The 27,358-nt window shown below is 44.5% G+C and overlaps 5 non-coding genes and 5 pseudogenes across 5 annotated transcripts; all 10 read right to left on the minus strand.

Annotated features, from left to right (window-relative positions):
• Window positions 1-453: 453 nt before the first annotated feature.
• LOC149931038 (U2 spliceosomal RNA) lies at window positions 454-632 on the minus strand (annotated as a pseudogene).
• A 3,606-nt stretch (window positions 633-4,238) lies between these two features.
• Window positions 4,239-4,388, minus strand: LOC149931039 (U2 spliceosomal RNA; annotated as a pseudogene).
• A 1,061-nt stretch (window positions 4,389-5,449) lies between these two features.
• Window positions 5,450-5,637, minus strand: LOC149931040 (U2 spliceosomal RNA). Its single transcript, XR_016476437.1, has one exon. It is a non-coding gene; the product is annotated as a U2 spliceosomal RNA (small nuclear RNA).
• Window positions 5,638-10,232: 4,595 nt separating this feature from the next.
• On the minus strand, window positions 10,233-10,424 carry LOC149931041 (U2 spliceosomal RNA). Its single transcript, XR_016476522.1, has one exon. It is a non-coding gene; the product is annotated as a U2 spliceosomal RNA (small nuclear RNA).
• Window positions 10,425-12,015: 1,591 nt separating this feature from the next.
• On the minus strand, window positions 12,016-12,155 carry LOC149931042 (U2 spliceosomal RNA; annotated as a pseudogene).
• A 1,071-nt stretch (window positions 12,156-13,226) lies between these two features.
• Window positions 13,227-13,418, minus strand: LOC149931043 (U2 spliceosomal RNA). The gene has a single exon (XR_016476524.1). It is a non-coding gene; the product is annotated as a U2 spliceosomal RNA (small nuclear RNA).
• A 1,591-nt stretch (window positions 13,419-15,009) lies between these two features.
• Window positions 15,010-15,149, minus strand: LOC149931044 (U2 spliceosomal RNA; annotated as a pseudogene).
• Window positions 15,150-16,259: 1,110 nt separating this feature from the next.
• Window positions 16,260-16,446, minus strand: LOC149931045 (U2 spliceosomal RNA). The gene has a single exon (XR_016476457.1). It is a non-coding gene; the product is annotated as a U2 spliceosomal RNA (small nuclear RNA).
• A 7,003-nt stretch (window positions 16,447-23,449) lies between these two features.
• Window positions 23,450-23,552, minus strand: LOC149931046 (U2 spliceosomal RNA; annotated as a pseudogene).
• Window positions 23,553-24,621: 1,069 nt separating this feature from the next.
• Window positions 24,622-24,810, minus strand: LOC149931047 (U2 spliceosomal RNA). Its single transcript, XR_016476504.1, has one exon. It is a non-coding gene; the product is annotated as a U2 spliceosomal RNA (small nuclear RNA).
• Between the last annotated feature and the right edge of the window lie 2,548 nt (window positions 24,811-27,358).

Raw genomic sequence — 27,358 nt, forward strand, 5'->3', positions numbered from 1 at the left:
CGCGTAGTACGCGCCCCGGCATCAGCAACACAAAAACTCGTTTTTTCCAAACCATCCCGCTTTTAACAGTCCCCTATTTCTACAGCGATAGTTACGCAATCCTCGCTAGGTAACTCGATGTAAATAACTTATATGGTGTCCGTTTCGAGAACGGAGTTACCATGATTTGGGAGGGGGTAATTTTTTTAAAGGGGAAGACGTGTTGCCAACGCGAATGTCGAAAAGCGGCCGGCTGTGAACTCCTAATCATGTCTCCTGTTAGTAACGAAAGTGACTTAAAAAATCATACCGTTGGTAACGTACGACAATTATGGTAAAATTTACAAAACAAATCCGTCCGAATCTTCAAAATGATCTACTAGCCAATGACGACTTTCCCTCTTATGACGTTAGGAATATATATATATATATATATATATATATATATATGGTGTTTGATTTTAGATTCATTGAGCGAGGTGGGCCGATCCTGGAAGAACTGCAATACCAGGCCAACCCGTGGCGGAGGTGGAGCAAGCTCCGACCTCTCCGCCGCCGTCCAAAAATAAGTTTAATATCTTGGGCCCCGATGGGACCCGTATCAGATATTAAGCTGATAAGAACAGATACTGAATTTGTTTATTTAAAATTCTGGTCAAGGTTACAAGTGTCCGCGTTTATTAAAAAATTTAAATTATCGCGAACACTGTTTTAAACAAGAAAAAAGACAGTTGCATATATCAGTTAAAGCAATTAACGAGCGTAAAAATACTTGTCGTTCCAAGAATAAAAATTAGACGCGATAAAATACAATACTATTTACAGATTAACTACATGTCAAGCGAAGGTAAGTAAATATTATTTACTTCTGGTGTTAGTATACTATAAATTAATTATATTTAACCATACAATTCTAATTCCCCCCCCCTTTTTTTCCAGGTTCTACAGTTTTCCAGGTAAGTATATCAGGTAAGTTTTTTTTTTTTTTAACAATAGGGTCTAAATAATTTTGTCTATTGATTTTTCTTTTACAGGGTAAACAGGTTCCGCGGTACATCTCAGGTGAATTTTTCATTTAAACATACAATAAACTATTAAAATGTATGTAACGAGAATTTTAAAATTGTAAAGTTAAAATTTACAATATAAGCGATTTTAAAACTAAGAAAGTAATTTAAAAACATATTTACATATCCCAATAAGGGCCTATTTTTTCCCTTTTTTGGTATATGATCCGGATGGGGATGTCTGTACTCGCTTCCTTCGAGTTTGCAAGGTGAGGCGTGCTTCAGCCAGGAATTCTTCCCGCCAGCTAAGTAGTTCTGGTGATTCTGTCACAAAGTTCCGTGCACGGTGACAAAAGTTCTCTATTTCATTTTCGGTCATTTCTGAAAACTGCCAATCTCGTTCGTAGATCGGTTCTTCGTATACTGGATGTTGTGATTGCGGTGAAGACTTCGAATCAGGTTCGTGATGTGATGGAGTTTTTACAACTGTGGCGTAACTCCCGGAATTTTTTGGTGAGTCAAAAGACTTGTGGGAAGGTCCTGACAGAGAAAGGCCCCAGCCATCTTCGCCCTCAACGAAGTTTCATGCGTCTTGTTCCTCTTGATCCATTTTTTCCAGGTCCTCACCTGCGTCCGTGATAGCTGCAGTGTCTGCTACTTGTGGCATTACCACACTTCCGGGTTTGTCTGAGCCTTCGGGTGACGGGATCTGGACTTGAATATCCGCGTCCTGTGGAGCGGAACGCACTTTTTTCCTTTTCTTGGGGCAATCCCGAACCTGATGACTGTCCTTTCGGCAATAAAAGCACATTCGCTGGACTCCTTGATAGACAATTTGAATGCGATGTCCACTGATGGTCATCAGGTTCGGGATTGGGCTCTTGACCTTGACCTCCAGCCTCCGATTTCCATTACGGACGTCCTTCAACGGTCCCTTCTGGAATGTTTCCCATGTTTCGGACAAAACCTCTCCGTAGTTTTTCAGAGCAGCCTTTAAAAAGCTTAATTCCCACCAACTAGGTGCGCCTTTCACGGTGATTTGGGTTACAGGATCAGCCACTCCAACGATGGATAAATGCTTCTCCCCAACGATTATACCAGCGTCAACAGCCTTTTGGTACGATACGATGTCCTTGAAGGATATCTGCGCCTCAGACTTCCCGATCATTTGGAAGACTGTGATACTCTTGGGGCCAATGCAGTCGAAAAGAGCAAAAGCCAAATCTTCTACATTGACCCCGTCGAATTTGATTCGTGCAGTGGCCTGCTTCGAAGACGAGGACTCCGCTGGAGTCGACTTCGACGCTACAGGAGGCATGGCGAACGTTTGTGGAAACCGCCGAAGCGGAGACCGGTACTCAGGAACCGCTGGCTTGTAGCAGGCGGCAACAGGAAAACAGGAACAGCAGCCGGAACTGGATCTGGACTGGAGACAGGAACGGCAGCGACTGACGATTCAACGTGGCAGAGCAGGCAAACTCGCCTAACAGGCGTAAAAACACTTCTCGCCCCCCGACTAAGACCTCCGTATAGAACAGATACTGAATTTGTTTATTTAAAATTCTGGTCAAGGTTACAAATGTCCGCGGTTATTAAAAAAATTAAATTATCGCGAACATTGTATTGGTCAAAACAATATTTCATATCATAAAAGGAGTCATAACATTTTTAAATATATTTACAGGTTCTTATGTGTTTTACGTCAAGGTAAGTATTTTTAACTTTTCATATTACTTTTAGGAAAAATAATTTTAGAACTAATTTTTTTTTCTTTTTTCAGGGTTAACAGAAATCAAGGTAAGTATTTTACGTAAAATTTCATTAGTGTACATTTTTTAGTAAACGCTTAAACATTTAAAAATAAACTTAAATTTAAACTTTTAAAAACTAATCACAATAAATGATTTTTTATAGTTCCAACTTTCCCGTTTTAACGGTGACAATTAAAACATAAAACACAATAAATATTTAAAAAATATAGAAATATCAGAAGTATATTTACAAAAGTGCACCACTGTCCTATTTCTTCCCCTTCTTAGGGTCTTTTTCAATTGGAGGGCTCTGACGACGTTTGAATCGGCGCTGGAGTGCCTCTTGTGCCTTTGCCAGTGCGTCATCCCGCCAGGATAGGATATGGGGCTTGGTTGAGGTCAATACTTTGGCCTGCCGACAAAAGTCCTCAATTTCATTCTTGGGTAGGTGATCCCATGCCCAATTTCGTTCAAAAATTTCCAATTTTCTTTCAGGTTCCTCTGGTGTTGGAGGATCGGATTTCGGCGAGTCTTGGACTTGCCTCTGGGGTGACTTGACCGCATCTGCGTAGCCTATGACTTTGGCGGGGGATTCAGGTTTCCCTGGGGAAGACTCTGGTGTTGCCAACGACCAACCCTCTTTTGAGCCCTGGAAGTCTCGTGAAGGTCCTGTTTCGTCCATTATGTCGTCGTGGGTGCTTACGTCTGCGGCATCCCCAACCGGAATCGGCGTTCCATTCCTTACTGTTTCTGGTTCTTCATATGACGGGTTCTGGTCAGCGACAGTTTCTGGATTTGGTCGAGCCTTCTTGTTCTTTTTCGGGCAATCCCGAACCTGATGACTGTCTTTACGGCAGTAAAAACACATTCTCTGTATTCCACGGTATGTAATTTGGATACGATGACCGCTTATGGTCATCAGGTTCGGGATTGTGCTCTTCATTCGGACCTCAAGGCGACGAGTACCATTCTTCAAATCTTTAAACGGGCCTTCTTGATAGGTTTCCCAGGACTCGGAGATAACCTCGCAGTATGCGCGAAGAGCAGCTTTGATGAACGATAGTTCCCACCAGCTCGGAGCATCTCGTAACGTGATGTAAGATACCGGATCGGAAATCCCAATTACATCAACTTGTCTGTTTCCGACCATAAGGCCGGCTTCTATGGCCTTCTGGAAACAAGTAGCGTCTTTGAAGGTGACCTGTGCTGCGTCCTTTCCCACAGGCTGGAACACAGTGATTCCATGCGAACCAACGAGCTCGAAGAGAGCTGTAGCAAGGGCGTCGATGGTCACGCCTTCAAACTTGATCCTAGCTGTTGCTTTTTTCATTGCAGCAGCTGGTGGGGAGGACATCGTTGACTGGGCAGGAGCCATGACAACGTTGGTGGCGACCGCCGAGGCGGAGACCGGACCTCAGGAACCGCTGGATGGAGGCAGACGGCAACTGGAACACTGGAACAACAGCTGGAACACGGACTGGGCTGGAAGCAGGAACGGCAGCAAATTTCGAGGCAGCGTGGTAAACCAAACGAGCAGGATCACTCGCCTTTAAGGCGTAAAACACTCCTCGCCCCCCGACTAAGATCTCGGTATAGCACTATTGAAAACAGATACTAAACTTTGATCTTAGCCAAAAGGCCGAGAAGCGATAACCGGCAAAGGGGGCTTTGGTGGTTGAAAAAGAAAAAGAGTGAGATTAAGCATTCATATATTTCATAATTATGTTTAAGCAGATTGCTCGTGGCTGGAGATGACAGCGTGTATAACCATCACGTCTGACCAAAGAAGGCAACTTCTTGATTTCAAACAAAAAGATCGACGGCCATCGAGCGTTTTCAGCCGTCAACGGTAATATCACGTGGAATACATTGGTTCTCGACCTATCAACGACGGTAAGCCGCGTCGAGTGGGGTCATTTCTTGGGAGGGAGACCACCGGGGAACACGGCGTGCCGGTGGCTGCTCTCTTCCTCTCTCCCTCTTTTTTTCCATTAACGCGGTATTTGAGTCTTTTTAATAAAATTTGTGTATTTTTAAATATTTTCTTTTACGCTGTTTCTAACTAGTTCGCCAAGGCGATAATTTATCTTCGGTTTTCTCTGGGTCTTTTTTTTAATAAGTGGCAACATGGAACCGTGCTTAATCGATAATTAGAAAAAGTAAGATCATGATCATACGGAGTTTCCTCCTGCACGCTTACCAGAACAGCTGTAGAGAAGTGTCATGAGATATGGCACTACGAATTGACCGTGGTTGCCGCGTAGTACGCGCCCCGACATCAGCAGCACAAAAACTCGTTTTTTCCAAACCATCCCGCTTTTAACAGTCCCCTATTTCTACAGCGATAGTTACGCAATCCTCGCTAGGTAACTCGATGTAAATAACTTATATGGTGTCCGTTTCGAGAACGGAGTTACCATGATTTGGGAGGGGGTAATTTTTTTAAAGGGGAAGACGTGTTGCCAACGCGAATGTCGAAAAGCGGCCGGCTGTGAACTCCTAATCATGTCTCCTGTTAGTAACGAAAGTGACTTAAAAAATCATACCGTTGGTAACGTACGACAATTATGGTAAAATTTACAAAACAAATCCGTCCGAATCTTCAAAATGATCTACTAGCCAATGACGACTTTCCCTCTTATGACGTTAGGAATATATATATATATATATATATATATATATATATATGGTGTTTGATTTTAGATTCATTGAGCGAGGTGGGCCGATCCTGGAAGAACTGCAATACCAGGCCAACCCGTGGCGGAGGTGGAGCAAGCTCCGACCTCTCCGCCGCCGTCCAAAAATAAGTTTAATATCTTGGGCCCCGATGGGACCCGTATCAGATATTAAGCTGATAAGAACAGATACTGAAATTGTTTATTAATGAAGGACAAATATATACAGATACAGATCTTTCAATAGATCATGGACAGAAATTGATTCGCATTAATTAGGTATTTACATTAATTGGACTGAAATTTAAAAAGGGGTTCAAACGGGTAGTTTAATTTTGTCGTTTGAGATGCAGGCTAGGTTAATTTAACATTTAATATTCCAGGTAAGTTTAATTGTGACGTATTAGTTTTCAGGTGAGTAGAAGTTTAACATTTTTTTCAGATAAGTTTAAATTTATTCATATAAATTTTTCAGGTAAGTTTAAAGTTAACTATCAAAATTTTCATTTTTGTCAGGGAAGATTAACGTTTTCAGTTAAATTTAAAAAATGTTCAGGTGAGTTTAACATTTTTCCAGCTGGGTTTAACATTTTTTCCAGGTAAGTTTAAAATTTTTTCCAGGTAAGTTTAACATTTTTTCCAGGTGAGTTTAACAGTTTTTTCAGATAAGTGTAACATTTTTTTAAGGTTAGGTTAGTTTAACATTTTTGTCAGGTAAGTGTAACATATTTTCAGGTAGGTTTAATATTTTTCCAGGTAAGTTTAACATTTTTCCAGGTAAGTTTAGAATTTTTCCAGGTAAGTTTAACAGTTTTTTCAGGTAAGTTTCATTGTTTTCAGGTAAGTTTAAAAAATTTTAAGGTAAATTTAACATTTTTTTACAGGTATTCTTATACCTTTTTAAACGTTATACTATTTTCAGGTATGGTCATTGTCTTAAAATATGGTTAATTTTAAAACAACAACGAAATTTCACCGCCATTATCGGTGACGAAAGGCTTTAAGTCGTGGCACCACAGTTCTCGGAATTTTTCTTTCGTGAACCGAAGTCGGTCCGCACGAGCACGCGCGGCGAGGAGGTTTCGGACACGGTGCATGACCACGGTGGCCGTGTCCCGTTTGTTTTCGAAAAGTAGGCGGTTGCGAGCCTTCCAAACCTGGAGGTTTATTTCCGTGAGTAGAATGAGCGTCACGTAAATTATTTCTTTGGGAACGGGAAGCGGCGCGAGATGGCAAACGGTGTTGAGGGATACGTAGTTCACTCCGAGGAACTGGCGAACGCGATTCCTCAGCAAGGTCGGAATTTCGCATTCGTACAGGAGATGCGCGAGCGATTCTGACTTGCCGCAGAAAGGACACGCGCGCGTCGTCACCATATTGCGAACGAATAGGACGTCGCGAACCGGGACCACGTCGTGTATCACTTTAAAAGTGAAGTCTCGACGCGAACCCGTGATGGCCTTGTTTGACAGACGCCCGAAAGCCACGTCCCAGTTAACGTGGGGCTGGAGGCGGATGATTCTTGGCACGTGAGGCGTACGGAGCGTTTGCTTAACGCCTTTGTTGGTCACTCGAAGTAGGTCGAGTTTTGGGTTAGTCGTGCGGAGTTGCGTAGCAGTGTTCATCAGAGGTAAGTATGTCGGGTGGACTTCGCCCGCGTGAGTGGCGCTTGAAGTCCAAGGAATATCGAAAAGTGTCTTGGCGGTCGTCGACAGATGGTGACAGATCGACGCCCGTACTGGATGGTCGGTAGCGGTCAGGCAAGACTGGTATCTGGTGAAGGTCAGCGCTCTTATTTCCCGGTGGATATCGGGAACGCCAAGGCCACCGTTTTTAGGGTCGAGGTGCATTGTCCGTCTGGACACCATCTCATGTTTGGTGCCCCAAACGAAGGAGAAAATACTCTGGGTGATCGTGGTCTTAGCTTCCTCGGAAAAGGTTACTAACGGGACGGGGTAAGTTAACTTGGGCAGGGCAATTTGTTGCACAAGTTGGATTCGGGTTCTGAAGCAGAATTGATTTTCTCGGTATAAGGAAAGGGCGTCCATGAAATTCTGTATAAAATGTTTGTCGTTGTCGGAGGACACACCGCAAGGCGTGAAATAAATGCCTAGGATCTTGATCGGATCGCGGGTCTCCTTTATAGGAAGTGAGGCTGGTACTTTCTCCAGAGCGACGGTACCCACTCGAGCGAGTTGAGTCTTGGAGGTGTTTAATTTCCCCCCAGAGACCGTGCAAAACTCACAGAGTAGCGACAGGGTGTGGCGGACGGATGCAATGTCATCTTGGAGAAAGTTAACGTCGTCCGCGTGAGCCGCGTAAACTTCCTGAGAAGACGCTGGAGTTCCTGGGCAGTGAAGACCTCTGATGGTAGCGGAGTGACTTACGGCGAACAGGAGAGGCTCGATCGACAGACAAAACAGGCTTGGGGACAGCGGACATCCTTGACGGACGCCGCGCTCGATGGAAAATGAGGCACTAAGATGACCGGAAATGACGAGCCTACTCCTGGTGTCGCTATACATAATCTTGATGGCGTTCGTAAAACGTACGCCGAAACCGAAATGACCGAGGACCTTCCAAAGGTAAGAATGGTCGACGCGGTCAAAAGCCTTTTCAAAGTCAGCCGCTAGTAAAAAACCCGCCTGCTGACGTTCTCGATAATCCTCAAGAATGTCCCGGAGAGCCACCAAGTTATAAATAGGTTGACGGCCTCTGACGCCACAGGTCTGGTTTTGTCCAATGATGGTGGAAGTAACATTGGAAGCTCGGATGTCCAACACCGTCGCGTAGAGCTTCCTATCGCTGTTAATCAACGTGATAGGTCGCCAAGCCGAGGGAGACGCTTTCAGGGATTCGTCCTTGCAGAGAAGCGTTACGTTGCCATCCTTAAACGATTCAGGTAAGTCCGAACCGGCGAAGAAATCATTAAAAACATTGGTGAGTATGGGACGTAATTCGGGCCACATAAACGAGTAAAACTCCGCGGGTAAGCCGTCTGGGCCGGGAGCTTTACCGTTTTTCAGGCGGTGAAGCGCGCGAGTTAACTCTTCTTCCGCGATCGGACGGTCGAGAAAGTCGCGGTCGATTTCAGTGAGAGTCGGTAAAGCGGCGGTGTGACGCTCGAAGAACGCGTCTGCGTCGATTACCGAATTGTCTTTTCTGTACAAAGTCTCATAGAAGTGAACGAATTCATCGTGAATAACCGAGTCAATGGTCGAAATACCGGTTGCCGTGGTGACCGAGGTAATATCGACACGATGTTTTGGGGCCTTCATTCTACGATAGAAGGAAGAATTGAAATTTTCCTCTTCCGCTAAGATCGTCGCCGAAGCGCGATCCTGTTTGTCGCGAAATTGCGATTGATATTCGGCGCGAAGAAGAGACAGGATCTCCTCCTTGGCCGCGACAGTTTCGGTGGTTTCCGGTGTCACCCGAGAAACTTTCTGGAGCGTCCATCTGAGGAACGCGGTCTCTTGTCGATGTTTCGTCGCGCGTTCTTTCCCGACACGACGGAAATAACCCGCGCATTCAAGCTTGGCGACTTCCCAGGCGGAAACAGAATCGACCTTGGCAAGGATACGTCGAAGCTCGGTTTTGTGAGCTTCGCGATCGTCTTTGAGTAGAATAGCGGTGTTTAGGCGCCAAACACTTGCACCGCGCGGACGTGGTGGTGAAACACGGACGGACAGAAGGACTGCGTCATGATCCGAAATATGGCGCAAAGGCAATACACTTTGATCTTAGCCAAAAGGCCGAGAAGCGATAACCGGCAAAGGGGGCTTTGGTGGTTGAAAAAGAAAAAGAGTGAGATTGAGCATTCATATATTTCATAATTATGTTTAAGCAGATTGCTCGTGGCTGGAGATGACAGCGTGTATAACCATCACGTCTGACCAAAGAAGGCAACTTCTTGATTTCAAACAAAAAGATCGACGGCCATCGAGCGTTTTCAGCCGTCAACGGTAATATCACGTGGAATACATTGGTTCTCGACCTATCAACGACGGTAAGCCGCGTCGAGTGGGGTCATTTCTTGGGAGGGAGACCACCGGGGAACACGGCGTGCCGGTGGCTGCTCTCTTCCTCTCTCCCTCTTTTTTCCATTAACGCGGTATTTGAGTCTTTTTAATAAAATTTGTGTATTTTTAAATATTTTCTTTTACGCTGTTTCTAACTAGTTCGCCAAGGCGATAATTTATCTTCGGTTTTCTCTGGGTCTTTTTTTTAATAAGTGGCAACATGGAACCGTGCTTAATCGATAATTAGAAAAAGTAAGATCATGATCATACGGAGTTTCCTCCTGCACGCTTACCAGAACAGCTGTAGAGAAGTGTCATGAGATATGGCACTACGAATTGACCGTGGTTGCCGCGTAGTACGCGCCCCGGCATCAGCAACACAAAAACTCGTTTTTCCAAACCATCCCGCTTTTAACAGTCCCCTATTTCTACAGCGATAGTTACGCAATCCTCGCTAGGTAACTCGATGTAAATAACTTATATGGTGTCCGTTTCGAGAACGGAGTTACCATGATTTGGGAGGGGGTAATTTTTTTAAAGGGGAAGACGTGTTGCCAACGCGAATGTCGAAAAGCGGCCGGCTGTGAACTCCTAATCATGTCTCCTGTTAGTAACGAAAGTGACTTAAAAAATCATACCGTTGGTAACGTACGACAATTATGGTAAAATTTACAAAACAAATCCGTCCGAATCTTCAAAATGATCTACTAGCCAATGACGACTTTCCCTCTTATGACGTTAGGAATATATATATATATATTTATATATATATATGGTGTTTGATTTTAGATTCATTGAGCGAGGTGGGCCGATCCTGGAAGAACTGCAATACCAGGCCAACCCGTGGCGGAGGTGGAGCAAGCTCCGACCTCTCCGCCGCCGTCCAAAAATAAGTTTAATATCTTGGGCCCCGATGGGACCCGTATCAGATATTAAGCTGATAAGAACAGATACTGAATTTGTTTACTTAAATTCTTGTCATAAATACATTTTTCCGCGGTTAAATTAGAGTTAAATTATCGCGGAAGAAGCAGGTCAAATGTTCAAAAAACACTAATACAATTTTCTCATTACAGAGTAGTCAAAAAAGGTAAGTATAACTATGGTTTTTCTTTTTAACAGGTATTATGTTTGTAAAATTCAGGTAAGTACAATTAATTTAAAACTCCTTCAGACTTTACTATTTACAATGTAACTAAAAACAATAAGCGTATTTAACTATTTAATTTATATTTCCGAAAAACGCGAAATATATAAAATTCCTAAAAATCAGTACGTTACGTAGTCATCGTACACCTCGGCACTGGTTTGCGCTTTAACAGCGTCAGCCGCGGTCTTGCTTCCGACGTTAACCCTCTTTTCAGTCCTGGCTTTATCCCCTGGGGAGGAACTCTGACGTCTTTTGTTAATTGTCTTTCTTAAGGCTGTGGCTCGCTTGATCAAGAAAAGCCTCCTGGCCGATGATAAGTCGTTATATGTGCTGAGTGCCGCCACGTAATTTTCGAAATCATTGGGCAAAAACTTCTTAAGGTAGTCTTCATCCTCTTTAGTCCATATAAGATCGGTGCAGTGCCTGCTTATTTTGTTGACGGATGCATCGGATGGGTGATGCTCTACTGTATCGCTCTCTTGAGCCGTATTGTCGCTAGGTTTCTGACCTGGCCGGTCCGGGATCTCCCCCACTTCTTCTCCGACTTTGGTCTCCGGAGCACCGCCATCAGTGTCTTCCCCATTTGGTTCGTCGCTTTCGGGTGGTGACTCCCTATTCGGTTCCCCAGCTGAGAGAACCTTTTGCCGTTTCTTCGGACAGTCACGCACCTGGTGGCTGTCCTTGCGGCAATAGAAGCACATCCTGTGCACGCCCTCGTACGTGATTTGGATGCGTTGACCTTGGATTGTCATGAGGTTCGGGATGGCAGACTTAAATTTAACGGCCAAGCGTCTCGTGCCGGTCTTGAGGCCCTTTAGAGGCCCCTTCTGGAAGGTCTCCCATGTCTCCGATTGGACATCGCAGTGGTTACGGAGGGCTGTCTTTAGGATTGACAGGGCCCACCAGCTTGGAACTCCTTGAACAGTGATGTAGCGGACAGGGTCTACGATACTCATGACATCCAAATGACGGTCTCCGACAATGACTCCGGAGTCGACAGCCTTTTGAAAACTTTCAACATCTTTGAACGTGATTTGCACTTCAGATTTTCCAATTAGCTGGAAAACCTCAATGCATTGCTGGCCGATGTGGTTGAGAAGGGCCGAAGCCAGATCGTCAACTGGAACATCTTCAAACTTGATTCTCGCAGTATTCTTTTTTAGATCAGCGGACAAGACAGGCATCTTGTACGAAGCAGGGGGCATGGCTTCCACCACTGCGGACGTCAAGAGACAACGGGAGACGGACCCAGGAATCACCAGAGGGCGATCCCCGAGAGGCGTCGGCGAGGAGACCAGGAACTAGCAGCCACAGGTAAGTAGCAGCCGAACCAGGACCAGGAACAGCAGCGGAGTCAGAAACAGCAACGGAACCGGAAACAGCAGCGACAGCTTCGGGAGCAGCAACAGGAACAGGAACAGTGACGTCAGGATACCGGCAGCTAAGACAACATCTCAGGAACTAGCTGAAAAGCTGGGAAACTCGCTTAACGGCCTTTCGGCCAAGATTTTAGCGAAATAGCTGGGAACAGATACTACACTTTGATCTTAGCCAAAAGGCCGAGAAGCGATAACCGGCAAAGGGGGCTTTGGTGGTTTGATAAAGAAAAAGAGTGAGATTGAGCATTCATATATTTCATAATTATGTTTAAGCAGATTGCTCGTGGCTGGAGATGACAGCGTGTATAACCATCACGTCTGACCAAAGAAGGCAACTTCTTGATTTCAAACAAAAAGATCGACGGCCATCGAGCGTTTTCAGCCGTCAACGGTAATATCACGTGGAATACATTGGTTCTCGACCTATCAACGACGGTAAGCCGCGTCGAGTGGGGTCATTTCTTGGGAGGGAGACCACCGGGGAACACGGCGTGCCGGTGGCTGCTCTCTTCCTCTCTCCCTCTTTTTTTCCATTAACGCGGTATTTGAGTCTTTTTAATAAAATTTGTGTATTTTTAAATATTTTCTTTTACGCTGTTTCTAACTAGTTCGCCAAGGCGATAATTTATCTTCGGTTTTCTCTGGGTCTTTTTTTTAATAAGTGGCAACATGGAACCGTGCTTAATCGATAATTAGAAAAAGTAAGATCATGATCATACGGAGTTTCCTCCTGCACGCTTACCAGAACAGCTGTAGAGAAGTGTCATGAGATATGGCACTACGAATTGACCGTGGTTGCCGCGTAGTACGCGCCCCGGCATCAGCAACACAAAAACTCGTTTTTTCCAAACCATCCCGCTTTTAACAGTCCCCTATTTCTACAGCGATAGTTACGCAATCCTCGCTAGGTAACTCGATGTAAATAACTTATATGGTGTCCGTTTCGAGAACGGAGTTACCATGATTTGGGAGGGGTAATTTTTTTAAAGGGGAAGACGTGTTGCCAACGCGAATGTCGAAAAGCGGCCGGCTGTGAACTCCTAATCATGTCTCCTGTTAGTAACGAAAGTGACTTAAAAAATCATACCGTTGGTAACGTACGACAATTATGGTAAAATTTACAAAACAAATCCGTCCGAATCTTCAAAATGATCTACTAGCCAATGACGACTTTCCCTCTTATGACGTTAGGAATATATATATATATATATATATATATATATATTTATATATATATATGGTGTTTGATTTTAGATTCATTGAGCGAGGTGGGCCGATCCTGGAAGAACTGCAATACCAGGCCAACCCGTGGCGGAGGTGGAGCAAGCTCCGACCTCTCCGCCGCCGTCCAAAAATAAGTTTAATATCTTGGGCCCCGATGGGACCCGTATCAGATATTAAGCTGATAAGAACAGATACTGAATTTGTTTACTTAAATTCTTGTCATAAATACATTTTTCCGCGGTTAAATTAGAGTTAAATTATCGCGGAAGAAGCAGGTCAAATGTTCAAAAAACACTAATACAATTTTCTCATTACAGAGTAGTCAAAAAAGGTAAGTATAACTATGGTTTTTCTTTTTAACAGGTATTATGTTTGTAAAATTCAGGTAAGTACAATTAATTTAAAACTCCTTCAGACTTTACTATTTACAATGTAACTAAAAACAATAAGCGTATTTAACTATTTAATTTATATTTCCGAAAAACGCGAAATATATAAAATTCCTAAAAATCAGTACGTTACGTAGTCATCGTACACCTCGGCACTGGTTTGCGCTTTAACAGCGTCAGCCGCGGTCTTGCTTCCGACGTTAACCCTCTTTTCAGTCCTGGCTTTATCCCCTGGGGAGGAACTCTGACGTCTTTTGTTAATTGTCTTTCTTAAGGCTGTGGCTCGCTTGATCAAGAAAAGCCTCCTGGCCGATGATAAGTCGTTATATGTGCTGAGTGCCGCCACGTAATTTTCGAAATCATTGGGCAAAAACTTCTTAAGGTAGTCTTCATCCTCTTTAGTCCATATAAGATCGGTGCAGTGCCTGCTTATTTTGTTGACGGATGCATCGGATGGGTGATGCTCTACTGTATCGCTCTCTTGAGCCGTATTGTCGCTAGGTTTCTGACCTGGCCGGTCCGGGATCTCCCCCACTTCTTCTCCGACTTTGGTCTCCGGAGCACCGCCATCAGTGTCTTCCCCATTTGGTTCGTCGCTTTCGGGTGGTGACTCCCTATTCGGTTCCCCAGCTGAGAGAACCTTTTGCCGTTTCTTCGGACAGTCACGCACCTGGTGGCTGTCCTTGCGGCAATAGAAGCACATCCTGTGCACGCCCTCGTACGTGATTTGGATGCGTTGACCTTGGATTGTCATGAGGTTCGGGATGGCAGACTTAAATTTAACGGCCAAGCGTCTCGTGCCGGTCTTGAGGCCCTTTAGAGGCCCCTTCTGGAAGGTCTCCCATGTCTCCGATTGGACATCGCAGTGGTTACGGAGGGCTGTCTTTAGGATTGACAGGGCCCACCAGCTTGGAACTCCTTGAACAGTGATGTAGCGGACAGGGTCTACGATACTCATGACATCCAAATGACGGTCTCCGACAATGACTCCGGAGTCGACAGCCTTTTGAAAACTTTCAACATCTTTGAACGTGATTTGCACTTCAGATTTTCCAATTAGCTGGAAAACCTCAATGCATTGCTGGCCGATGTGGTTGAGAAGGGCCGAAGCCAGATCGTCAACTGGAACATCTTCAAACTTGATTCTCGCAGTATTCTTTTTTAGATCAGCGGACAAGACAGGCATCTTGTACGAAGCAGGGGGCATGGCTTCCACCACTGCGGACGTCAAGAGACAACGGGAGACGGACCCAGGAATCACCAGAGGGCGATCCCCGAGAGGCGTCGGCGAGGAGACCAGGAACTAGCAGCCACAGGTAAGTAGCAGCCGAACCAGGACCAGGAACAGCAGCGGAGTCAGAAACAGCAACGGAACCGGAAACAGCAGCGACAGCTTCGGGAGCAGCAACAGGAACAGGAACAGTGACGTCAGGATACCGGCAGCTAAGACAACATCTCAGGAACTAGCTGAAAAGCTGGGAAACTCGCTTAACGGCCTTTCGGCCAAGATTTTAGCGAAATAGCTGGGAACAGATACTACACTTTGATCTTAGCCAAAAGGCCGAGAAGCGATAACCGGCAAAGGGGGCTTTGGTGGTTTGATAAAGAAAAAGAGTGAGATTGAGCATTCATATATTTCATAATTATGTTTAAGCAGATTGCTCGTGGCTGGAGATGACAGCGTGTATAACCATCACGTCTGACCAAAGAAGGCAACTTCTTGATTTCAAACAAAAAGATCGACGGCCATCGAGCGTTTTCAGCCGTCAACGGTAATATCACGTGGAATACATTGGTTCTCGACCTATCAACGACGGTAAGCCGCGTCGAGTGGGGTCATTTCTTGGGAGGGAGACCACCGGGGAACACGGCGTGCCGGTGGCTGCTCTCTTCCTCTCTCCCTCTTTTTTTCCATTAACGCGGTATTTGAGTCTTTTTAATAAAATTTGTGTATTTTTAAATATTTTCTTTTACGCTGTTTCTAACTAGTTCGCCAAGGCGATAATTTATCTTCGGTTTTCTCTGGGTCTTTTTTTTAATAAGTGGCAACATGGAACCGTGCTTAATCGATAATTAGAAAAAGTAAGATCATGATCATACGGAGTTTCCTCCTGCACGCTTACCAGAACAGCTGTAGAGAAGTGTCATGAGATATGGCACTACGAATTGACCGTGGTTGCCGCGTAGTACGCGCCCCGGCATCAGCAACACAAAAACTCGTTTTTTCCAAACCATCCCGCTTTTAACAGTCCCCTATTTCTACAGCGATAGTTACGCAATCCTCGCTAGGTAACTCGATGTAAATAACTTATATGGTGTCCGTTTCGAGAACGGAGTTACCATGATTTGGGAGGGGGTAATTTTTTTAAAGGGGAAGACGTGTTGCCAACGCGAATGTCGAAAAGCGGCCGGCTGTGAACTCCTAATCATGTCTCCTGTTAGTAACGAAAGTGACTTAAAAAATCATACCGTTGGTAACGTACGACAATTATGGTAAAATTTACAAAACAAATCCGTCCGAATCTTCAAAATGATCTACTAGCCAATGACGACTTTCCCTCTTATGACGTTAGGAATATATATATATATATATATATATATATATATATATTTATATATATATATATATATATATATATATATATATATATATATATATGGTGTTTGATTTTAGATTCATTGAGCGAGGTGGGCCGATCCTGGAAGAACTGCAATACCAGGCCAACCCGTGGCGGAGGTGGAGCAAGCTCCGACCTCTCCGCCGCCGTCCAAAAATAAGTTTAATATCTTGGGCCCCGATGGGACCCGTATCAGATATTAAGCTGATAAGAACAGATACTTGAATTTGTTTATTAATAATTCAAAAATATTTACATAGCGATCTTTGCAAAGATCAGTACTTAAATGATTATATAATTACAATGATTAGAATAAATCGAAAATACTGTAAGGTTGAAATACTGTTTCTAGGATTTTATAATATGTTAATTGTCAGGTACTTGTTTTTCAGGTAAGTTGTATCACATTACAGGCAAATGTAATTTCAATCTTTTTTTCTCAAGTAAGTTTCTTTAAACGTTTTATTTTTCAGGTAAGTTTACTTTTAAGCGTTATTTTTCAGGTAAGTTTAATTTGAAAAGTTTTCCAGGTAAGTTTAATTTTAACATTTTTTCCAGGTAAGTTTACTTTGAACATTTTTCCAGGTAAGTTTAATTTTAACATTTTTCAAAGTAAGTGGACTTTTAACGTTGAATTTTAACATTTTTTCCAGGTAAGTTTAATTTTAACATTTTTCTAGGTAAGTTTAATTTTAACATTTTTTCCAGGTTTGTGTAATTTTAACATTTTTTCCAGGTTTGTGTAATTTTAACATTTTTTCCAGGTATGTGTAATTTTAACATTTTTCCAGCGAAGTTGAATTTTAACGTTTTATTTTCCAGGAACTTTCAGAATAGCAATTTAAGTGTATTGCCGTTGATTTCGACTAGTGGTTTGGCCTCGTTACACCATAGTGCCACGAAGTGGTCCGGGTGCAATCGGAGCCTGTCAGCACGAGCCCGCATAGCGAGATGGAGACGGACGCGGTCCAGTATGACATTGGCTGTGTCGCGCTTGTTCTCGAAAACTAGACGGTTTCTCGATTTCCATATTTGGAAATTCACTTCGGCGAGCAGAATCAGAGTAACGTTGATAAGTCCTTTTGGTACTGGCAATGGTGTTAAGCATCTGATGGTATTCCATCCTATAAACTTGACGCCGAGAAACTCGCGCACACGATTCCGAAGCAACTTCGGATTTACGCACTCGTAGAGCAGGTGTTCGAGGCTCTCACTTTTTGGGCAGAATGGGCACGCACGGGTGTTGCACATGTTGCGCCCGTAGAGCACGTCGCGAACGGGAACAACTCCGTGCATAACTTTGAACGCGAAGTCACGCCGGGAACCGGTGATACTTTTTCCGGAGAGACGACCGAAGGCGACTGTCCAATTAACGTGAGGAAGCAGAGTCACGACCCGCGGCTGGTAGAGAGACTGGAGAATGGATTTTACTCCTTTATTCAAAATTTTGAAGAAATCGACGTCAGGGTTTGACGCCAAAATCAACATCGCCGTTGCTTTGGCGGGTAGGTAGTCTACGTTTACGTGAGCGGCGTGGGTGACGGAGGCGTTCCAAGGAACCTTGAAGATGGTCTTGGCGCTCGTGGACAGATGGTAAGACACCGTGGCGCGAACTGGGTGATCAGTCGCGGTCAAGCACGACGCGTAACGCGTCAAGGCGAGAGCTCGAATCTCATTTTCGAGATGGGGTACTCCTAAACCGCCTTCCTTGGAGTCGAGGCAGAGAGTTTGCCGCGCGACAAGTTCTTGTTTGTCTCCCCAAACGAACGAGAAAATGGCCTTGTTGACAGTCGAGATGGCGGTGACGGAAAAGTCCACAAGAGGGACGGGGTAGGTCAGTTTCGGTAACGCGATTTGCTTGATTAACTGCGAGCGTGTGCGAAAGCAAAACTCATTATCAGCCCACAAATCGAGCGATTCGCGGAAATGAGTAACGAATTTTGTTTCGTTGGCTGGAGCGACTCCTTCGGGCGTGAAAAGAATCCCCAAGATTTTAACGGGATCGTTCGTTTCTTTTACGGGTAATGTCGTCGGGACCCGTTCCAGGATCCTTCTGCCTACGCGAGCGAGTTGAGTTTTGGCGGCGTTGAATTTGCCGCCAGAAACCGTGCAGAACTCGTCGAGTACCTTGATCGAGGCGCGGACGGACACGACGTCTTCCAGCAAAAGGTTTGCGTCGTCGGCGTGCGCGGCGTAAACTTGGCGATCCGAAGCCGGAGCTCCGGGACACAGGAGACCACGAATCGACGGAGAGTGGCTCACCGCGAAGAGGAAAGGTTCGAGGGCGAGACAGAAGAGACTAGGAGACAGAGGACAGCCTTGACGGACACCCCTGTTGACCTCGAAGGGAGCTGACGGGTGGGTATTAATTGTTAATTTACTAGTGTTTTTGGTATACATATTTTCCAGGATTTCGACAAAGCGTCGACCGAAACCGAAGCGAGTGAGTGTGTCCCAGAGGTATTGGTGGGACACTCGGTCGAAGGCCTTTTCAAAGTCCAGAGCGAACAAGAAGCCGGACGCCTCACGTTCCGAATAATCCCGCAAGATGTCGCGGATCAACACGAGATTATATAGAGGCTGGCGGCCCCTGACCCCGCACGTCTGATTAGGGCCAACGATGGACCCGGTGACCTTTGACGTTCTCGAGACGAGGATTGACGCAAACAGTTTCCTGTCCGTGTTGATGACGGTGATCGGACGCCACGCAGCTGGAGAAGCCTTGTTGGCGCGATCTTTGCAAAGCAAGACGACTTTCCCTTCGCGGAACGAATCCGGGAAAGGCGCGTCGTTCATCAAGTCGTTAAAAAGGTTCAGTAAAACAGGCCTCAGATCTGGCCACATGAAGCGGTAAAATTCCGCGGGCAGACCATCCGGACCAGGAGATTTCCCGCCTTTAAGCCGACGTAACGCGTGATTTAAATCATCGTTCGTTACGGGTAGTTCTAAATAATCCCGGTCGAGATCGGATAATCGCGGCATTGCGTCACAAGATGTCGCGAAGAACTGCTGCGGGCGTGGAGTGTCGTTGCGGCTATACAGGGTTCGATAATAGTTCACGAAGGTGTCGTGTACTACCGTGTCATCTGTCGACAATCCGTCGGTGGTAGATACTTCTCGAATGTCGACGCGTGGCATCGGAGAATTTACGCGGCGATAAAAGGAAGCCGAGAACGACTCCTCGTCACTGAGAACGTTCGCGAGCGACTGGTCTTGTTTTTCTGAGAAGTCCTGGCGGTAGGTGTATCGGAGAAGAGACTGAAGTTGTTCCTTAGCGGCGACGGTGTCTGTTGTTTCCGGAGTGACCCGGGCGACTTTCTGCAAGGCCCATTTAAGGAACACTACTTCTTTGCGCTTCCGGCTGGCGCGCTCCTTTCCCACCCGGCGGAAGTAGGTGGCGATCTCAGATTTTGCGGTTTCCCAAGTAGATGCGGAGTTGACCCGCGAAATGATACGTCTAAGCTCGGTCTTGTGGGTCTCGGAGTCATCGTCCGATAGAATGGCGGTGTTGAGACGCCACACGCTCGGTGGACGCTGATGGGGCGGAGAAACTTTAAGGGTAACGCTGACTGCGTCGTGGTCGGAAATATGACGCAGAGGCCAAATTTCCGCTTTTGTCGTCTGAATATCGTTGGTGGGAACGAAGAACGTGTCGAGCCGCGAATTTCTTTTTGACGAGTGCCAAGTGAATTGTCTGGTCGTTGGATTAAGACAGCGCCAAGAGTCGTGGAGATTCATATCTGTAATGAGCGTGGCCAAAGCGTCGGAGCTAAGGTCAGCTGGACCGTCCGGAACAAAGTCCCGGTCCATAGACGGGTCAAGGACGCAATTAAAGTCTCCGCCGATGACGAGGTGGTCGAATTTACCGGTAAAATATTCGAATAAATTGTCAAAAAACGCGCGTCGCAGTACCGGTTTACACGGGGCGTAGACCGAAACGACGCGAAACAGTTGATCGTTAAAGCGGATATTGAGGCTGACGATACGACCGTGATTGTCGCAGCGAAAGCCTGTAATCGACTGCGCGAGAGCGTCACGAACTAATATGGCAGTCCCGCAACTTGACGAGGAGGGAGCGCTTGAATAAAATATCTTATACCCCGCGAAAACGGATCTGATAGCGCGCCAGTTGTCAGAAAACATCCAGTGCGTTTCTTGAAGAAAAACTAGGTCAAAGCCATGCGTACTCGCGAAAGCGGAAGTGTCCACGGCCTTGTGCCGGTTTCGCAATCCGTTTCCGTTAAATGTACAAAAATTTAAGGAGACCGAAGACATTAAAATTAAAAATAGGATTACTAATATTACAATTAAATTAAACATTACTATAATTAAGCTAAACGATACTACAATTAAAATTAAACTTAAGAAAACCGGGACAAAAATTAAACTAAAATGATAGCTAATTAAAAACGTACATCACCTTCGGAGTCACTATCATTGTTGGTGCACAACTTCTTCGGTGAAGTTTGGTTAACAATTCCTGGCGAAACTTGTTTGTGACGTTTCAGTGGAGTGAGCTTGTTGAAAGTCGTAATTTGTGGTGGCGGAACGTGGTATTGGTTCGGGTTGACAAGAATGTTGCTGTATGTGGCTCTCAGTGGCGTAACTGATGAGCCGAAATCTTTCACAAGATCGTCGAAAAGTGACAAAACCGCGCTTTCGTTCGAAATTCCTTCGGCGTTATCCGACGCTGCGGAGATGGCCACTTGGTCGCGCACCTCATTCACTTCTGCGACTACTTCGTTCGCGCTCGTCTCTTCTCTCTCCGCGTGAACATCCTCGCCGTTCTCTCCCGCTCCGTTCCCTGTAGCCGCCGTCTCTCCGTCGCGTCTCTTGTTTTCCCGCTTTTTTTCGGGACAGTGGGCGCGGTTGTGGCCGACGCCCTTACACCCGAAACATTGCTGGGAAACTCCAGCGTACGTCACCAAATAATTTTGGCGCGCAAAACGCCAAATATTGGGTACTGGCTTCTTCATCTTCATACGAATCCGGCGATTACCGTTTCGGATGCCTTCCAACTCTTTATCTTTTTTGGGGTCGTACAACTCATACTCGTGCTTGGAAACGTCCCCATATTCTTTGAGCGCCGTCGAAATTGCATCTGCCTGGATCCAGGCGGGCATGTTTCTGATGGTGATCCACCGGAAATTCCCATCCGGCCCCAGCAATTCGTAGTCCTTGCCTTTGATGTTCAGGCAAGGATTCTCCATAAACTTGTCAAAAATGACCTTCGTCAGAAACGTAATCATGAAAACTCCGCTTCCGAGAGGTTGAAGCGTTTCAATGGTTTTACTACCGGCCTGATTGTAAACCGCCCTGGCTACATCGACATACTCAATAGCAGAATCTGCTTCTAACCGCGCAGTGCGCGACTTAATTTGCGCTGCCATAATGACAGACACAAATAAAGAATTAAAAAATTACCCCGAAGGGCCTTACCGTTTTCTAACTTCCTAAAAAGCCGTAACTTAGTAGTACTCAAAACGGGAAAAAACGAAACTAGGCTTAGCAGCCGGCGCCGGAAAACGAGACACGGCAGCCGCCTTGAAAAAGGCAGCTACGCGCGAGACGAGAGAGAAAAACGCGGATACGGAGCTCCGCGTGGACACGTCTGCTCTCTCCGAGGATAAGAACAGATACTTTTAATTGTTTATTAAAAGCTTCGTTAATTTTACAGTTTTTACATGTTTACGTTTGTTGTATTTGTTCGCGTTTTACTTAATTAAATTATCGCGAACAAAAGTAAGGTTCATAGTCGATCAAGGTAAGTATAAGCATATAATTAATTTTTTCTTTTTTGCAGGGTTTAAACAGTGAGAGTTACGTAAAGTTAAAAACTTTAAAACAAAACACTAAGATATAATCGAGATAAAAACTTGATTTTAAAATTAAAGGTGACGAATAAAATATGTGAATAATACACTAAAATACATTTTAAAAATATATTAAAAGTGTATTAGAAACATATGTGCAAAATTCAGTATGTTACGTATTCTGCATATATATCTTGTTCGGGTGTGCTTTTGGCGGCGCTGGCGAATGACTTCTTCTCCTCGTTCTGGGTCTTTCCTTTCTTAGCTGATTTTCCTGGAGAATTGGTCAAGCGTCGTTTCGAAAATTTTTCTTGTTCCTTGCTGATGAGTGTTAACAACATCTGCCTCCTCCTGTCTGTTATAGCGTCAGTTGTATCGATGTATTTCGTGTATCCTTGTAGTTCCTTTTGTGAGTAGTTCTTTAAGATCTCCAGTTCTTTCGGAGTGGCATGCAGGGTGTCGTAGCGATTCTTGGGCTGGGATTCCTGGTGGTCGCTTGGTGGTGTTCCCTGCGATGTTGCCGCTTTTGCTATGGGTAATTGCTCCTTAGCTGAAGTGTTGTCGACTGTCTCCTGGACGTGCTCGGGTTTTTCCTTTGTAGACTCTTTCTGACCTTCCTCCATGGGTTGATTCCGCTCTTCTTGTTTAGCTCGTTTTGCTTCACAAGTCGAGGTGTTATGGCCTTCTTGGTCGCAAAAAAAGCATTTTTTTACGACCCCTGCGTAGTATACTAATGCCCTGCTACGGCCAAAAAAGAGGACATTAGGAATGGTTTTTGTCATAATGATTTTTACTGAGCGGTCGCCGTTTTTAAGTCCTTTGAGTTCGGGGTATTCGTCTAATCTGTGAGCTTTGATGGTTCCGTAGTGTCGTAGAGTTGTTAATATGGCGTCCCATTGGATCCAGGAGGGCAGGTTCTTGATGGTTAACCAGACACCGTCGTCGTCGATGCTGGTTATCGAGCAGGGTTTCTCATTTATCGTCAGCTCCCCATAGGAGACAGCTTGCTGGAGGAAGGCCAGAGTGGTAAAGGTAAGTAAGAAGCAATTTTTACCCACAGGTTGAAGAGTCTCCAAGCACTGAGGTCCAAGTTTATCGTAGAAGGTCCGAGCGACGTCCAGGAATCCGGCGTCGACTTCAAGCCGGGCGGTCCGTTTTTTTACCTCTGCAGCCATTAAGGCTGTGGAGAGGTCGTCAGTTGAAGGTACGTCCCAAGAAGGAACGGCGTCAGAAAGTGATGGCAGGAACCAGCCAAGTCAGGATACGGCGTAGTGACCAGGAACAGCAGCGACAGGTAAGTGTCAGCAGGACCAGGACCAGGAACAGCAGCGGAATCAGGAACAGCTGAGGAACCGGAAACAGCAGCGGCAGCTTCAGAAGCAGGAACAGGAACAGGAACGTCAGGATACCGGCAGGTAAGTCAGCATCGCAGGAACTAGCTGTATAGCTGGAAAACTCGCTTAACGGCCTTTCGGCCAAGATTTCAGCGAAATAGCTGGGAACAGATACTACACTTTGATCTTAGCCAAAAGGCCGAGAAGCGATAACCGGCAAAGGGGGCTTTGGTGGTTGAAAAAGAAAAAGAGTGAGATTGAGCATTCATATATTTCATAATTATGTTTAAGCAGATTGCTCGTGGCTGGAGATGACAGCGTGTATAACCATCACGTCTGACCAAAGAAGGCAACTTCTTGATTTCAAACAAAAAGATCGACGGCCATCGAGCGTTTTCAGCCGTCAACGGTAATATCACGTGGAATACATTGGTTCTCGACCTATCAACGACGGTAAGCCGCGTCGAGTGGGGTCATTTCTTGGGAGGGAGACCACCGGGGAACACGGCGTGCCGGTGGCTGCTCTCTTCCTCTCTCCCTCTTTTTTTCCATTAACGCGGTATTTGAGTCTTTTTAATAAAATTTGTGTATTTTTAAATATTTTCTTTTACGCTGTTTCTAACTAGTTCGCCAAGGCGATAATTTATCTTCGGTTTTCTCTGGGTCTTTTTTTTAATAAGTGGCAACATGGAACCGTGCTTAATCGATAATTAGAAAAAGTAAGATCATGATCATACGGAGTTTCCTCCTGCACGCTTACCAGAACAGCTGTAGAGAAGTGTCATGAGATATGGCACTACGAATTGACCGTGGTTGCCGCGTAGTACGCGCCCCGGCATCAGCAACACAAAAACTCGTTTTTTCCAAACCATCCCGCTTTTAACAGTCCCCTATTTCTACAGCGATAGTTACGCAATCCTCGCTAGGTAACTCGATGTAAATAACTTATATGGTGTCCGTTTCGAGAACGGAGTTACCATGATTTGGGAGGGGGTAATTTTTTTAAAGGGGAAGACGTGTTGCCAACGCGAATGTCGAAAAGCGGCCGCCTGTGCACTCCTAATCATGTCTCCTGTTAGTAACGAAAGTGACTTAAAAAATCATACCGTTGGTAACGTACGACAATTATGGTAAAATTTACAAAACAAATCCGTCCGAATCTTCAAAATGATCTACTAGCCAATGACGACTTTCCCTCTTATGACGTTAGGAATATATATATATATATATATATATATATATATATATATATATATGGTGTTTGATTTTAGATTCATTGAGCGAGGTGGGCCGATCCTGGAAGAACTGCAATACCAGGCCAACCCGTGGCGGAGGTGGAGCAAGCTCCGACCTCTCCGCCGCCGTCCAAAAATAAGTTTAATATCTTGGGCCCCGATGGGACCCGTATCAGATATTAAGCTGATAAGAACAGATACTGAATTTGTTTATTATTTTCTCAATAAAAATACAGTACCCTGTCGGATAATTTCCTGTTTTTTTAAATTAGTTTAAATTAAAAACAGGTCAATAAAATAGTTACAGCAAATAAAAAGTAAAAAACTAATTAGTTCATAGAAGTAAAATCGAGGTTAAGTTTAAAATTACTAAAAACTTTAACGCGAAGATTTTCCTTTTTTGGCTTCTTTGGTGGGAGTGGTACTGCGTGGGCGCTTTTGGTAGTTGTTGAGTACTAATTTAATTTCTTCAAGGTATTCGGTCATGGACCAGTTAACAACACCGTTCTGGCCATAGGGTTCATTGCTGACGCGTTCGCAAAGCATCTGTAGTTCTTTTTTGTTTAAATTCGTTAGAGGCGGTTTCGTTCCTGGTATCCAGGTCGTGGGATCATATGGAGGTCTGGCTGTTGCGGTGATTTCTTTTGAGGTGGTACCGGAGTCGGAGGAGTTCTTTTTTGGTTTGCTGTTTGTTGATTCAGGTTTAGGTTCATCGGGTTTTGGTGCTGTTTTCAGGGCATCGGAGTATTGGCTGGTTTTGACTGGAGGATCTGGGTTCTTCTTGGATGGTTCGGGTGACGTCATCGTCCAGCTCTCTTCAGAGCTTTTTGATTCGTCGGCTGCGGTAAGTATGGGTAAGTTATTTGTTTGATTTTCTTGGTTTTCTTTCAGGTTATCGTCTCGAGTGGTGGCGTTGGTGAGTATAGGTGTGGAGTTTCTGGTTATTTCAGGATCTTTGGGTAAGTCGTCGTTGGTTTCAGGTTTGTCTGCCATCTGGTTTTTCTTCTTCTCGCAGGTAGAGGCTATATGCCCCTCCTGGTCGCAGAAGAAACATTTTTTCGCGACGCCGGTATAATATACCAGCGCCCGGCTGCGTCCGAAATAAAGTACGTTAGGAATCGTTTTATTAATTTTTATTTTTACCGATCGGTTGCCGTTTTTGATTCCTTTTAGCTCCTTATATTCATCTAGGCGATGTGCCTTTATGTCTCCGTACTGTCGTAGGGTCGTCAAAATTGAATCCCACTGTATCCATGATGGGAGCTGTTTGATGGTTAACCAGGTGCCGTCATCCTCGACACTGGAAATCTTACAGGATGCATTGTTTACCGTTATTTCTCCATAGGAGATCGCTTGTTGTAGGAAGGCCAAGGTCGTAAATGTGAGTAGAAAGCACTCTTTGCCAACAGATTGCAGCGTATCAATACTGTTGGGTCCGAGTTTGTCGAGGAAAGTACGAGCAACATCCAAGAAGTCTGCGTTAACTTCAAGGCGAGCAGTCTTCTTCTTCACCTCCATAGCCATCGTGGCTATGAGAGGATCCGCAAAGAAGAGAAAGTCCAAGGGAGCAGCGTCTCACACAGAAAAGGATTCCAGGAGCAGCGGCGTCAGGTAGGTTTTTCTTTTTCAGGAACGGGCAACAGAGCATCAGCGGATCAAATCGGCACAGGAACGGAACATGCAGCAAGGCAGGCAAACTCGCCTTATAGGCGTAGAAACACTTCTCGCCCCTCGACTACGATCTCGGTATAATACTGCAGAACAGATACTTAAATTTGTTTATTTATAAACATGGTCAAGGATACATCATTCGCGTTATTAATTATTAACTTATCGCGAATGATGAGAAAAACATTTTCGGTCACAGTTGTAAAGTAAAGTTAGACATTTTAAAGTTTCTGATTTTTAGAATGCGTTCCTATAAATATTTACTATATATATTTTCTATATTTTAACAGGTACATTTTTCGTTTTAGGAATTCTTAGATTTCGGAAATCAAGGTAAGTTTTGTTCTTTTATACATTTTAGTATTCGACACAATTCAGTTAGAAAAGTAAACAAGATGACTTAATATTTTTACATAAGGTTTAAAATATCATATAAACAAATTTAAAAGTTTTTAAAAATTACTGATTAAAATCACATGCCATTTTTCCTTTAGAATAATAAAACTAAATTATTTTGATCAATTTTAATTACAGGTTGGTTTTCATCGCACCATTTAAGTTCAAATACTGGGCGCGTCAGACGTTCAAAGTCTGCCCGTGCCCTTTTCAAGGTCGCGTTTCGAATTCGTTCTCGTACTACGAATGCGGGTACAAATTTATTTTCGAACAATTTATTGTTCCTTGCCTTCCACACTTGGTATTTCGTTTCAGTTAACATAATCGAAAAGACGTAAATGAGTGCCAATGGTATTGGCAATGGGGCATGGTATAAAACGGACTTCACTGACAGATATTTAATATTAAAATAAGTTTTTAAATCGTTTAAGAGCAGTTTAGCGTTATCGCATTGATATAAAAGGTGTACAAGAGTTTCATTATGTTTGCACATAGGGCATGATCTGGTTTTAGCCATGTGGCGGCTATATAAAATGTCTCTAACCGGCAACACATCATAGACCACTTTAAACAAGAAGTCACGTCTAGTTCCTTCTATGGAACGAGACCCAGTTCTTTTAAAAATCGTCTTCCAATTTATATGTGGCTCCATCGATACAATTCTGGGCACAGTCTTTGTGGTCAGTTTCTGACTTATATCAATATTATTTAATTCTAA

This window comes from Leiobunum rupestre, chromosome 9 (assembly GCF_980474605.1).
Source record: "Leiobunum rupestre chromosome 9, qqLeiRupe1.1.hap1, whole genome shotgun sequence".
Classification (NCBI taxonomy): domain Eukaryota; kingdom Metazoa; phylum Arthropoda; class Arachnida; order Opiliones; family Sclerosomatidae; genus Leiobunum; species Leiobunum rupestre.